The sequence below is a fragment of the Anolis carolinensis genome, unplaced genomic scaffold (assembly GCF_035594765.1).
Source record: "Anolis carolinensis isolate JA03-04 unplaced genomic scaffold, rAnoCar3.1.pri scaffold_7, whole genome shotgun sequence".
NCBI lineage: Eukaryota > Metazoa > Chordata > Lepidosauria > Squamata > Dactyloidae > Anolis > Anolis carolinensis.
This window is the reverse complement of record NW_026943818.1, coordinates 28,694,032-28,706,531: the sequence shown is the minus strand read 5'-3', so window position 1 is coordinate 28,706,531 and position 12,500 is coordinate 28,694,032. Positions and strand designations below refer to the sequence as shown.

The window sequence follows — 12,500 nt, the reverse complement described above, 5'->3', positions numbered from 1 at the left end:
GTCTGTCTGTCAATCAATCAATCTATCAGTCTATCAATCAGTCTGTTTATCTATCTGCCAGTCAATCTGTCTGTCTATCAATCAATCTATCCGTCTATCAATCAGTATGTTTATCTATCTATCTGCCAGTCAATCTGTCTGTCTGTCTATCAATCAATCTATCCGTCTATCAATCAGTCTGTTTATCTATCTATCTGCCAGTCAGTCTGTCTGTCTGTCAATCAATCAATCTATCAGTCTATCAATCAGTCTGTTTATCTATCAGTCTATCAGTCTGTCTGTCTGTCTGTCAATCAATCAATCTATCAGTCTATCAATCAGTCTGTTTATCTATCTATCTGCCAGTCTGTCTGTCTCAATCTGTCTGTCTGTCAATCAATCAATCTATCAGTCTATCAATCAGTCTGTTTATCTATCTGCCAGTCTGTCTGTCTGTCTGTCAATCAATCAATCAGTCTATCAATCAGTCTGTTTATCTATCAGTCTGCCTGTCAATCTGTCTGTCTTTCAATCAGTTTATCTATCTGTCAGTCTGTCTGTCTGTCAATCAATCAATCAATCAGTCTTTCAATCAGTCTGTTTATCTATCTATCTGCCAGTCAATCTGTCTGTCTGTCTGTCTGTCTGTCTGTCAATCAATCAATCAATCAATCTATCAATCAGTCTGTTTATCTATCTATCTGCCAGTCAATCTGTCTGTCTGTCAATCAATCAATCTATCAGTCAGTCTGACAGTCAGTCAGTCTGTTTATCTATCTATCTGCCAGTCAATCTGTCTGTCTGTCAATCAATCAATCTACCAGTCTATCAATCAGTCTGTTTATCTATCTATCTATCAGTCTATCAATCAGTCTGTTTATCTATCAGTCTATCAGTCTGTCTGTCAATCAATCTATCTATCAGTCTATCAATCAGTCTGTTTATCTATCTATCTGCCAGTCAATCTGTCTGTCTGTCAATCAATCAATCTACCAGTCTATCAATCAGTCTGTTTATCTATCAGTCTATCAGTCTGTCTGTCAATCAATCTATCTATCAGTCTATCAATCAGTCTGTTTATCTATCTATCTATCAGTCTATCAATCAGTCTGTCAATCAATCAATCAGTCTATCAATGTCTTTTTATCTATCTATCAGTCTATCACTCAGTCTGTCAATCAATCAATCTATCAGTCTGTTTATCTATCTATCAGTCTATCAATCAGTCTGTCTGTCAATCAATCAATCTATCAGTCTATCAATCAGTCTGTCAATCTGCCAGTCAATCAATGATAGATATGATTTTTTATTTTTTGGACACTGTTTACTTATTTTCTCTACTGTTGTTTCTGTGAAATGGCAGTGGTGAGAGCCGGTCAGGAAATCAGAAGCATGGGATCCAAACCTGGATGGGGAAGAGGGTGCAGCGCTAGCCCGGTCCGGTCTTCGTTTTTTCCTCAGCGGTGGGCCGGCTCACCGGGAGACAGGGCCGCGCGGGTCATGGCCAGCAAGGACCGTCCACTCGCCACCCCGGAGTTGTCCTGCACGTGGACAAGGCAAGCCGGGATTCAGGCCTCCGGAGGGAAGGATGAGGGAAGGATGAGGGGGAGGGGCCAGGACATAGACAGGGAATAGAATATAGTATAATAATAATAATAATAATAGAGCGGGATATAAATGTAGTAAATAAGTAAATAAATAAGTAAATAAAATCCCGGGTGGAGCTACAGCCAAGGGGGAGGGGCCTATAGACAAGGGGGAGGGGCTAACACCAAAGGGGAGGAGCCACAGGGAGAATGGCAGGCGTGGTCTGGGGAGTGGGAGGAGCTATGACAAAGTGGGAGGGGCTACAAAGGGGAGGAGCCACAGGGAGAAAGGGAGGCGTGGTCGGGGAGGGGGAGGAGCTATGACAAAGTGGGAGGGGCTACAAAGGGGAGGAGCCACAGGGAGAAAGGGAGGCGTGGTCTGGGGAGTGGGAGGAGCTATGACAAAGTGGGAGGGGCTACAAAGGGGAGGAGCCACAGGGAGAAAGGGAGGCGTGGTCTGGGGAGTGGGAGGAGCTATGACAAAGTGGGAGGGGCTACAAAGGGGAGGAGCCACAGGGAGAAAGGGAGGCGTGGTCTGGGGAGTGGGAGGAGCTATGACAAAGTGGGAGGGGCTACAAAAGGGGAGGAGCCACATGGAGAAAGGGAGGCGTGGTCTGGGGAGTGGGAGGAGCTATGACAAAGTGGGAGGGGCTACAAAAGGGGAGGAGCCACAGGGAGAAAGGGAGGCGTGGTCTGGGGAGTGGGAGGAGCTATGACAAAGTGGGAGGGGCTACAAAAGGGGAGGAGCCACAGGGAGAAAGGGAGGCGTGGTCTGGGGAGTGGGAGGAGCTATGACAAAGTGGGAGGGGCTACAAAGGGGAGGAGCCACAGGGAGAAAGGGAGGCGTGGTCTGGGGAGTGGGAGGAGCTATGACAAAGTGGGAGGGGCTACAAAGGGGAGGAGCCACAGGGAGAAAGGGAGGCGTGGTCTGGGGAGTGGGAGGAGCTATGACAAAGTGGGAGGGGCTACAAAAGGGGAGGAGCCACAGGGAGAAAGGGAGGCGTGGTCTGGGGAGTGGGAGGAGCTATGACAAAGTGGGAGGGGCTACAAAGGGGAGGAGCCACAGGGAGAAAGGGAGGCCTGGTCTAGGGAGTGGGAGGAGCTATGACAAAGTGGGAGGGGCTACAAAGGGGAGGAGCCACAGGGAGAAAGGGAGGCGTGGTCTGGGGAGTGGGAGGAGCTATGACAAAGTGGGAGGGGCTACAAAAGGGGAGGAGCCACATGGAGAAAGGGAGGCGTGGTCTGGGGAGTGGGAGGAGCTATGACAAAGTGGGAGGGGCTACAAAGGGGAGGAGCCACAGGGAGAAAGGGAGGCGTGGTCTGGGGAGTGGGAGGAGCTATGACAAAGTGGGAGGGGCTACAAAGGGGAGGAGCCACAGGGAGAAAGGGAGGCGTGGTCTGGGGAGTGGGAGGAGCTATGACAAAGTGGGAGGGGCTACAAAAGGGGAGGAGCCACAGGGAGAAAGGGAGGCGTGGTCTGGGGAGTGGGAGGAGCTATGACAAAGTGGGAGGGGCTACAAAAGGGGAGGAGCCACAGGGAGAAAGGGAGGCGTGGTCTGGGGAGTGGGAGGAGCTATGACAAAGTGGGAGGGGCTACAAAAGGGGAGGAGCCACAGGGAGAAAGGGAGGCGTGGTCTGGGGAGTGGGAGGAGCTATGACAAAGTGGGAGGGGCTACAAAGGGGAGGAGCCACAGGGAGAAAGGGAGGCCTGGTCTAGGGAGTGGGAGGAGCTATGACAAAGTGGGAGGGGCTACAAAAGGGGAGGAGCCACATGGAGAAAGGGAGGCGTGGTCTGGGGAGTGGGAGGAGCTATGACAAAGTGGGAGGGGCTACAAAAGGGGAGGAGCCACAGGGAGAAAGGGAGGCCTGGTCTAGGGAGTGGGAGGAGCTATGACAAAGTGGGAGGGGCTACAAAAGGGGAGGAGCCACAGGGAGAAAGGGAGGCGTGGTCTGGGGAGTGGGAGGAGCTATGACAAAGTGGGAGGGGCTACAAAAGGGGAGGAGCCACATGGAGAAAGGGAGGCGTGGTCTGGGGAGTGGGAGGAGCTATGACAAAGTGGGAGGGGCTACAAAAGGGGAGGAGCCACATGGAGAAAGGGAGGCCTGGTCTAGGGAGTGGGAGGAGCTATGACAAAGTGGGAGGGGCTACAAAGGGGAGGAGCCACAGGGAGAAAGGGAGGCCTGGTCTAGGGAGTGGGAGGAGCTATGACAAAGTGGGAGGGGCTACAAAGGGGAGGAGCCACATGGAGAAAGGGAGGCGTGGTCTGGGGAGTGGGAGGAGCTATGACAAAGTGGGAGGGGCTACAAAAGGGGAGGAGCCACAGGGAGAAAGGGAGGCGTGGTCTGGGGAGTGGGAGGAGCTATGACAAAGTGGGAGGGGCTACAAAGGGGAGGAGCCACAGGGAGAAAGGGAGGCGTGGTCTGGGGAGTGGGAGGAGCTATGACAAAGTGGGAGGGGCTACAAAAGGGGAGGAGCCACAGGGAGAAAGGGAGGCGTGGTCTGGGGAGTGGGAGGAGCTATGACAAAGTGGGAGGGGCTACAAAGGGGAGGAGCCACATGGAGAAAGGGAGGCGTGGTCTGGGGAGTGGGAGGAGCTATGACAAAGTGGGAGGGGCTACAAAAGGGGAGGAGCCACAGGGAGAAAGGGAGGCGTGGTCTGGGGAGTGGGAGGAGCTATGACAAAGTGGGAGGGGCTACAAAGGGGAGGAGCCACATGGAGAAAGGGAGGCGTGGTCTGGGGAGTGGGAGGAGCTATGACAAAGTGGGAGGGGCTACAAAAGGGGAGGAGCCACAGGGAGAAAGGGAGGCGTGGTCTGGGGAGTGGGAGGAGCTATGACAAAGTGGGAGGGGCTACAAAGGGGAGGAGCCACAGGGAGAAAGGGAGGCGTGGTCTGGGGAGTGGGAGGAGCTATGACAAAGTGGGAGGGGCTACAAAAGGGGAGGAGCCACAGGGAGAAAGGGAGGCGTGGTCTGGGGAGTGGGAGGAGCTATGACAAAGTGGGAGGGGCTACAAAAGGGGAGGAGCCACAGGGAGAAAGGGAGGCGTGGTCTGGGGAGTGGGAGGAGCTATGACAAAGTGGGAGGGGCTACAAAAGGGGAGGAGCCACAGGGAGAAAGGGAGGCGTGGTCTGGGGAGTGGGAGGAGCTATGACAAAGTGGGAGGGGCTACAAAAGGGGAGGAGCCACAGGGAGAAAGGGAGGCGTGGTCTGGGGAGTGGGAGGAGCTATGACAAAGTGGGAGGGGCTACAAAAGGGGAGGAGCCACAGGGAGAAAGGGAGGCGTGGTCTGGGGAGTGGGAGGAGCTATGACAAAGTGGGAGGGGCTACAAAAGGGGAGGAGCCACAGGGAGAAAGGGAGGCGTGGTCTGGGGAGTGGGAGGAGCTATGACAAAGTGGGAGGGGCTACAAAGGGGAGGAGCCACAGGGAGAAAGGGAGGCGTGGTCTGGGGAGTGGGAGGAGCTATGACAAAGTGGGAGGGGCTACAAAGGGGAGGAGCCACAGGGAGAAAGGGAGGCGTGGTCTGGGGAGTGGGAGGAGCTATGACAAAGTGGGAGGGGCTACAAAGGGGAGGAGCCACAGGGAGAAAGGGAGGCGTGGTCTGGGGAGTGGGAGGAGCTATGACAAAGTGGGAGGGGCTACAAAAGGGGAGGAGCCACAGGGAGAAAGGGAGGCGTGGTCTGGGGAGTGGGAGGAGCTATGACAAAGTGGGAGGGGCTACAAAAGGGGAGGAGCCACAGGGAGAAAGGGAGGCGTGGTCTGGGGAGTGGGAGGAGCTATGACAAAGTGGGAGGGGCTACAAAGGGGAGGAGCCACAGGGAGAAAGGGAGACGTGGTCTGGGGAGTGGGAGGAGCTATGACAAAGTGGGAGGGGCTACAAAAGGGGAGGAGCCACATGGAGAAAGGGAGGCGTGGTCTGGGGAGTGGGAGGAGCTATGACAAAGTGGGAGGGGCTACAAAAGGGGAGGAGCCACATGGAGAAAGGGAGGCGTGGTCTGGGGAGTGGGAGGAGCTATGACAAAGTGGGAGGGGCTACAAAGGGGAGGAGCCACAGGGAGAAAGGGAGGCGTGGTCTGGGGAGTGGGAGGAGCTATGACAAAGTGGGAGGGGCTACAAAAGGGGAGGAGCCACATGGAGAAAGGGAGGCGTGGTCTGGGGAGTGGGAGGAGCTATGACAAAGTGGGAGGGGCTACAAAAGGGGAGGAGCCACAGGGAGAAAGGGAGGCGTGGTCTGGGGAGTGGGAGGAGCTATGACAAAGTGGGAGGGGCTACAAAAGGGGAGGAGCCACATGGAGAAAGGGAGGCGTGGTCTGGGGAGGGGGAGGAGCTATGACAAAGTGGGAGGGGCTACAAAAGGGGAGGAGCCACATGGAGAAAGGGAGGCGTGGTCTGGGGAGTGGGAGGAGCTATGACAAAGTGGGAGGGGCTACAAAAGGGGAGGAGCCACATGGAGAAAGGGAGGCGTGGTCTGGGGAGTGGGAGGAGTTATGACAAAGTGGGAGGGGCTACAAAAGGGGAGGAGCCACAGGGAGAAAGGGAGGCCTGGTCTAGGGAGTGGGAGGAGCTATGACAAAGTGGGAGGGGCTACAAAGGGGAGGAGCCACAGGGAGAAAGGGAGGCGTGGTCTGGGGAGTGGGAGGAGCTATGACAAAGTGGGAGGGGCTACAAAAGGGGAGGAGCCACAGGGAGAAAGGGAGGCGTGGTCTGGGGAGTGGGAGGAGCTATGACAAAGTGGGAGGGGCTACAAAGGGGAGGAGCCACAGGGAGAAAGGGAGGCGTGGTCTGGGGAGTGGGAGGAGCTATGACAAAGTGGGAGGGGCTACAAAGGGGAGGAGCCACAGGGAGAAAGGGAGGCGTGGTCTGGGGAGTGGGAGGAGCTATGACAAAGTGGGAGGGGCTACAAAAGGGGAGGAGCCACATGGAGAAAGGGAGGCGTGGTCTGGGGAGGGGGAGGAGCTATGACAAAGTGGGAGGGGCTACAAAGGGGAGGAGCCACAGGGAGAAAGGGAGGCGTGGTCTGGGGAGTGGGAGGAGCTATGACAAAGTGGGAGGGGCTACAAAAGGGGAGGAGCCACATGGAGAAAGGGAGGCGTGGTCTGGGGAGGGGGAGGAGCTATGACAAAGTGGGAGGGGCTACAAAAGGGGAGGAGCCACATGGAGAAAGGGAGGCGTGGTCTGGGGAGTGGGAGGAGCTATGACAAAGTGGGAGGGGCTACAAAAGGGGAGGAGCCACATGGAGAAAGGGAGGCGTGGTCTGGGGAGTGGGAGGAGTTATGACAAAGTGGGAGGGGCTACAAAAGGGGAGGAGCCACAGGGAGAAAGGGAGGCCTGGTCTAGGGAGTGGGAGGAGCTATGACAAAGTGGGAGGGGCTACAAAGGGGAGGAGCCACAGGGAGAAAGGGAGGCGTGGTCTGGGGAGTGGGAGGAGCTATGACAAAGTGGGAGGGGCTACAAAGGGGAGGAGCCACAGGGAGAAAGGGAGGCGTGGTCTGGGGAGTGGGAGGAGCTATGACAAAGTGGGAGGGGCTACAAAGGGGAGGAGCCACATGGAGAAAGGGAGGCATGGTCTAGGGAGTGGGAGGAGCTATGACAAAGTGGGAGGGGCTACAAAGGGGAGGAGCCACATGGAGAAAGGGAGGCGTGGTCTGGGGAGTGGGAGGAGCTATGACAAAGTGGGAGGGGCTACAAAGGGGAGGAGCCACATGGAGAAAGGGAGGCGTGGTCTGGGGAGTGGGAGGAGCTATGACAAAGTGGGAGGGGCTACAAAGGGGAGGAGCCACAGGGAGAAAGGGAGGCGTGGTCTGGGGAGTGGGAGGAGCTATGACAAAGTGGGAGGGGCTACAAAAGGGGAGGAGCCACATGGAGAAAGGGAGGCGTGGTCTGGGGAGTGGGAGGAGCTATGACAAAGTGGGAGGGGCTACAAAGGGGAGGAGCCACATGGAGAAAGGGAGGCGTGGTCTGGGGAGTGGGAGGAGCTATGACAAAGTGGGAGGGGCTACAAAAGGGGAGGAGCCACATGGAGAAAGGGAGGCGTGGTCTGGGGAGTGGGAGGAGTTATGACAAAGTGGGAGGGGCTACAAAGGGGAGGAGCCACATGGAGAAAGGGAGGCGTGGTCTGGGGAGTGGGAGGAGCTATGACAAAGTGGGAGGGGCTACAAAGGGGAGGAGCCACATGGAGAAAGGGAGGCGTGGTCTGGGGAGTGGGAGGAGTTATGACAAAGTGGGAGGGGCTACAAAAGGGGAGGAGCCACATGGAGAAAGGGAGGCGTGGTCTGGGGAGTGGGAGGAGCTATGACAAAGTGGGAGGGGCTACAAAGGGGAGGAGCCACAGGGAGAATGGGAGGCGTGGTCTGGGGAGGGGGAGGAGCTATGACAAAGTGGGAGGGGCTACAAAAGGGGAGGAGCCACAGGGAGAAAGGGAGGCGTGGTCGGGGAGGGGGAGGAGCTATGACAAAGTGGGAGGGGCTACAAAAGGGGAGGAGCTACAGGGAGAATGGCAGGCGTGGTCTGGGGAGTGGGAGGAGCTATGACAAAGTGGGAGGGGCTACAAAAGGGGAGGAGCCACAGGGAGAAAGGGAGGCGTGGTCGGGGAGGGGGAGGAGCTATGACAAAGTGGGAGGGGCTACAAAAGGGGAGGAGCTACAGGGAGAAAGGGAGGCGTGGTCGGGGAGGGGGAGGAGCTATGACAAAGTGGGAGGGGCTACAAAAGGGGAGGAGCCACAGGGAGAATGGCAGGCGTGGTCTGGGGAGTGGGAGGAGCTATGACAAAGTGGGAGGGGCTACAAAAGGGGAGGAGCCACAGGGAGAAAGGGAGGCGTGGTCGGGGAGGGGGAGGAGCTATGACAAAGTGGGAGGGGCTACAAAAGGGGAGGAGCCACAGGGAGAAAGGGAGGCGTGGTCGGGGAGTGGGAGGAGCTATGACAAAGTGGGAGGGGCTACAAAAGGGGAGGAGCCACAGGGAGAAAGGGAGGCGTGGTCGGGGAGTGGGAGGAGCTATGACAAAGTGGGAGGGGCTACAAAAGGGGAGGAGCCACAGGGAGAAAGGGAGGCGTGGTCGGGGAGGGGGAGGAGCTATGACAAAGTGGGAGGGGCTACAAAAGGGGAGGAGCCACAGGGAGAAAGGGAGGCGTGGTCGGGGAGGGGGAGGAGCTATGACAAAGTGGGAGGGGCTACAAAAGGGGAGGAGCCACAGGGAGAAAGGGAGGCGTGGTCGGGGAGTGGGAGGAGCTATGACAAAGTGGGAGGGGCTACAAAAGGGGAGGAGCCACAGGGAGAAAGGGAGGCGTGGTCGGGGAGTGGGAGGAGCTATGACAAAGTGGGAGGGGCTACAACAAAAGGGGCAGGGGCCATGACATAGACAGGGAATAGAATATAGTATAATAATAATAATAGAGTGGGATATAAATGTAGTAAATAAGTAAATAAATAATAATATATTTATTATATTTATTATTATTTATTGTTAGCTAGGCTAATAATATATTGTATGTTCATTTGATTTGTAAGCCGCTCTGAGTCCCCTTAGTAAATAAGTAAATAAATAAGTAAATAAATAATAAATAAGATCCTGGGTGGAGCTACAGCCAAGGGGGAGGGGCCTATAGACAAGGGGAGGGGCTACAACAAAAGGGGCGGAGCCAAAGGATAATAGGAGGCGTGGTCTGGGGAGTGGGGGCTATGACAAAGTGGGAGGGGCTACAAAAGGGGAGGAGCCACAGGGAGAATGGGAGGCGTGATTGGCGAGTGGGAGGAGCTATGACAAAGTGGGAGGGGCTACAACAAAAGGGGGAGGGGCCATGACATATAAAGGGAATAAGATCCTGGGTGGAGCTACAGTTATATTATAATTATAATATAACTTTAATATAATTTTTATATAACTTTAATATAATATAATTTTAATATTATTATATTATAATTATATTAAAATATAATTATAATTATATTATATTAGGAGGAGGAGCTAGTCAAGGGGGAGGGGCCACAACCAAAGGGGGAGGGGCCATGACATAAAGGGAATAAGATCCTGGGTGGAGCTGAGGGGGCGGGGCCTACAGATAAGCTGAGGGGGCGGGGCCTATAGACAAGGGGGAGGAGCTACAACCAAAGTGGTAAGGTTCATGACGTAAGAAGGGGCGGAGCTTAAGCTAAGGGGAGGGGCCTATAAATGAGGGGAGGTACTATAACCAAAGTGGGAGGGTTCATGACGTAAGAGGGGGCGGAGCTTCAGCTAAGGGGAGGGGTCTATAAACGAGGGGAGGAGCCTTGCCTGAAAGGGGGCGGAGCTACAGCTAAGAGGCGGGGCCTACATATGTGAGGCGGGGCCACATCCAAGTAAGGCTCGAATTGGATGGAAGGCGTGGCCACAACGCGGAGGCGGGGCAAAGGGGGCGGGGCAAATGGGAAGGAATGGCGGCAGTGAGGGAGCGGGGGCGGGGCTACACAAGGAGGGCGGGGCTTTGCGTGTTTCCCCCCCACACACAACGGGAGCCCGCCTCCTCCCCGGCCCCGCCCACCGTCCGCTCCGTCCTCACCTGCGACCCTTCCTCGAAACGGCCCGGTCCCGTTTGCTGCTCTCGGCGGGCCCTCTCAGCCTCCTTCGGCCGCCCATCATCCGGGTACCTCCGCGAGCGAGCGGGCCAATGGGGAGAGCGGGCCTGAGGCAAGTCCCGCCCTTTCCTCGTCTCCGGGACCACTCATTGGCTGCCTCTTCCTGGAGGGCCCTGCCTGTCTCGATTTGTCGCCATGGAGACGGAGAGGCCTCGCCTTCCTCTCATCCCCGGGACCTTTCATTGGCTGCCTCTTTCTTGAGGGTCCTGCCTGTCTCGTTCTGTCGCCATAGAGACCAGGAGGACCCGCCTCCTCCTCATCTCCGGGACCTCTTATTGGCTGCTTTTCTTGAGGGTCCTGCCTGTCTCCGGTGGTCGCCATGGAGACCGAGAGGACCCACCTCCTCCTCATCTCCGGGACCTCTTTATTGGCTGCCTCTTCTCCGACGGTCGCCATGGAGACCGAGAGGACCCGCCTCCTCATCATCTCCGGGACCTCTTATTGGCTGCTTTTCTTGAGGGTCCTGCCTGTCTCCTGTGGTCGCCATGGAGACCGAGAGGACCCACCTCCTCCTCATCTCCGGGACTTCTTATTGGCTGCCTCTTCTCCGACGGTCGCCATGGAGACCGAGAGGACCCGCCTCCTCCTCATCTCCGCGACCTCTTATTGGCGGCCTCTTTCTTGAGGGTCCTGCCTGTCTCGTTCTGTCGCCATGGAGACTAGGAGGACCCGCCTCCTCCTCATCTCTGGGAAATCTTATTGGCTGCCTCTTTCTTGAGGGCCCTGCCTGTCTCGGTCAGTCGCCATGGAGACCGAGAAGACCCGCCTCCTCCTCATCTCCGGGACTTTTTATTGGATGCCTCTTTCTTGAGGGCCCTGCCTGTCTGCGGAGGTCGCCATGGAGACGGAGAGGCCTATGCCGGGCGCCATCTTGGATCGCCGTCGCCATGGCAACGAGGCCTACCCGTGGTTTTAGGCCTCCCAACCAAGGATTCCTCCCGGCAGGAAGCAGCAGGGCTTTGAAGCTGCAAAGCTGTTCAATCCCAATCAAGCTGGCCAATGGCAACATTCACACTTGCCTCAGGGAGACAAGAGCTTTCAGGCCTCACCACCGCTGAGGATGCCTGCCACAGATGGGGCGAAACGTCAGGAGAGAGTGCTTCTGGAACATGGCTACACAGCAATAATATGTAATATATAATAATATAATATATATATAATATAATAATAATATATATAATATATATATAATATAATATAATATATATAATATATATATAACAGTAAAATCATGCTATACTAATAGTATAATATATTTTATATACATATAATATTGATAATATTATAATGCCACACAATATAGTAATAATAATAATAATAATATACTATTACAATTGTATATTATATATCACATGTAATATTATAAAATTGCAGTATAGTGGTATATAGTACAATATAATTATATTGTGCTATTCTTATAATGTAAATACATAGAATATTGATAATAATATAATGTAATACAATATAATAATGTAAATATAATATTGATAATAATATTATAATGTCACACAATGTAGTAATAATAATATACTATTATAATTGTATATTATATGTAATATTACTAATAATATTGCAGTATAGTGGTATATAGTACAATACATTAATATATAATTATATTGTGCTATTCTTATAATATATTGTAAATACATAGAATATTGATAATAATATAATGTAATACAATATAATAATGTAAATATAATATTGATAATAATATTATAATGTCACACAATGTAGTAATAATAATATACTATTATAATTGTATATTATATGTAATATTACTAATAATATTGCAGTATAGTGGTATATAGTACAATACATTAATATATAATTATATTGTGCTATTCTTATAATATATTGTAAATACATAGAATATTGATAATAATATAATGTAATACAATATAATAATGTAAATATAATATTGATAATAATATTATAATGTCACACAATGTAGTAATAATAATATACTATTATAATTGTATATTATATGTAATATTACTAATAATATTGCAGTATAGTGGTATATAGTACAATACATTAATATATAATTATATTGTGCTATTCTTATAATATATTGTAAATACATAGAATATTGATAATAATATAATGTAATACAATATAATAATGTAAATATAATATTGATAATATTATAATGTAATACAATGTAAGCAATATGTAATATATAATAATATATAATAAATAACACTAAAATCATGCTATACTAATAATATATTTTATATACATTTAATATTGATAATATTATAATGCCACACAATATAATAATAATAATAATCTATTACAATTGTATATATTACATTTAATATTACTA

At 52.1% G+C, this 12,500-nt stretch overlaps 1 protein-coding gene across 3 annotated transcripts in view; it reads right to left on the bottom strand.

The window, feature by feature from the left end:
- The window catches only part of kctd7 (potassium channel tetramerization domain containing 7), an 18,471-nt gene extending 8,213 nt beyond the window's left edge, over positions 1–10,258 (bottom strand). Inside the window, exons 1-2 of one of the 3 annotated variants that reach the window (XM_062959610.1) lie at positions 10,099–10,258; positions 1,385–1,520 (exon numbers count right to left, since the gene is read on the bottom strand). The gene's annotated coding sequence lies outside the window, so the exon portion shown is untranslated. Of the gene's footprint in view, positions 1–1,384; positions 1,554–10,098 lie in introns of all 3 variants that reach the window. The other 2 variants (XM_062959612.1, XM_062959609.1) reach the window with 2 other exon arrangements.
- Positions 10,259–12,500: the final 2,242 nt, after the last annotated feature.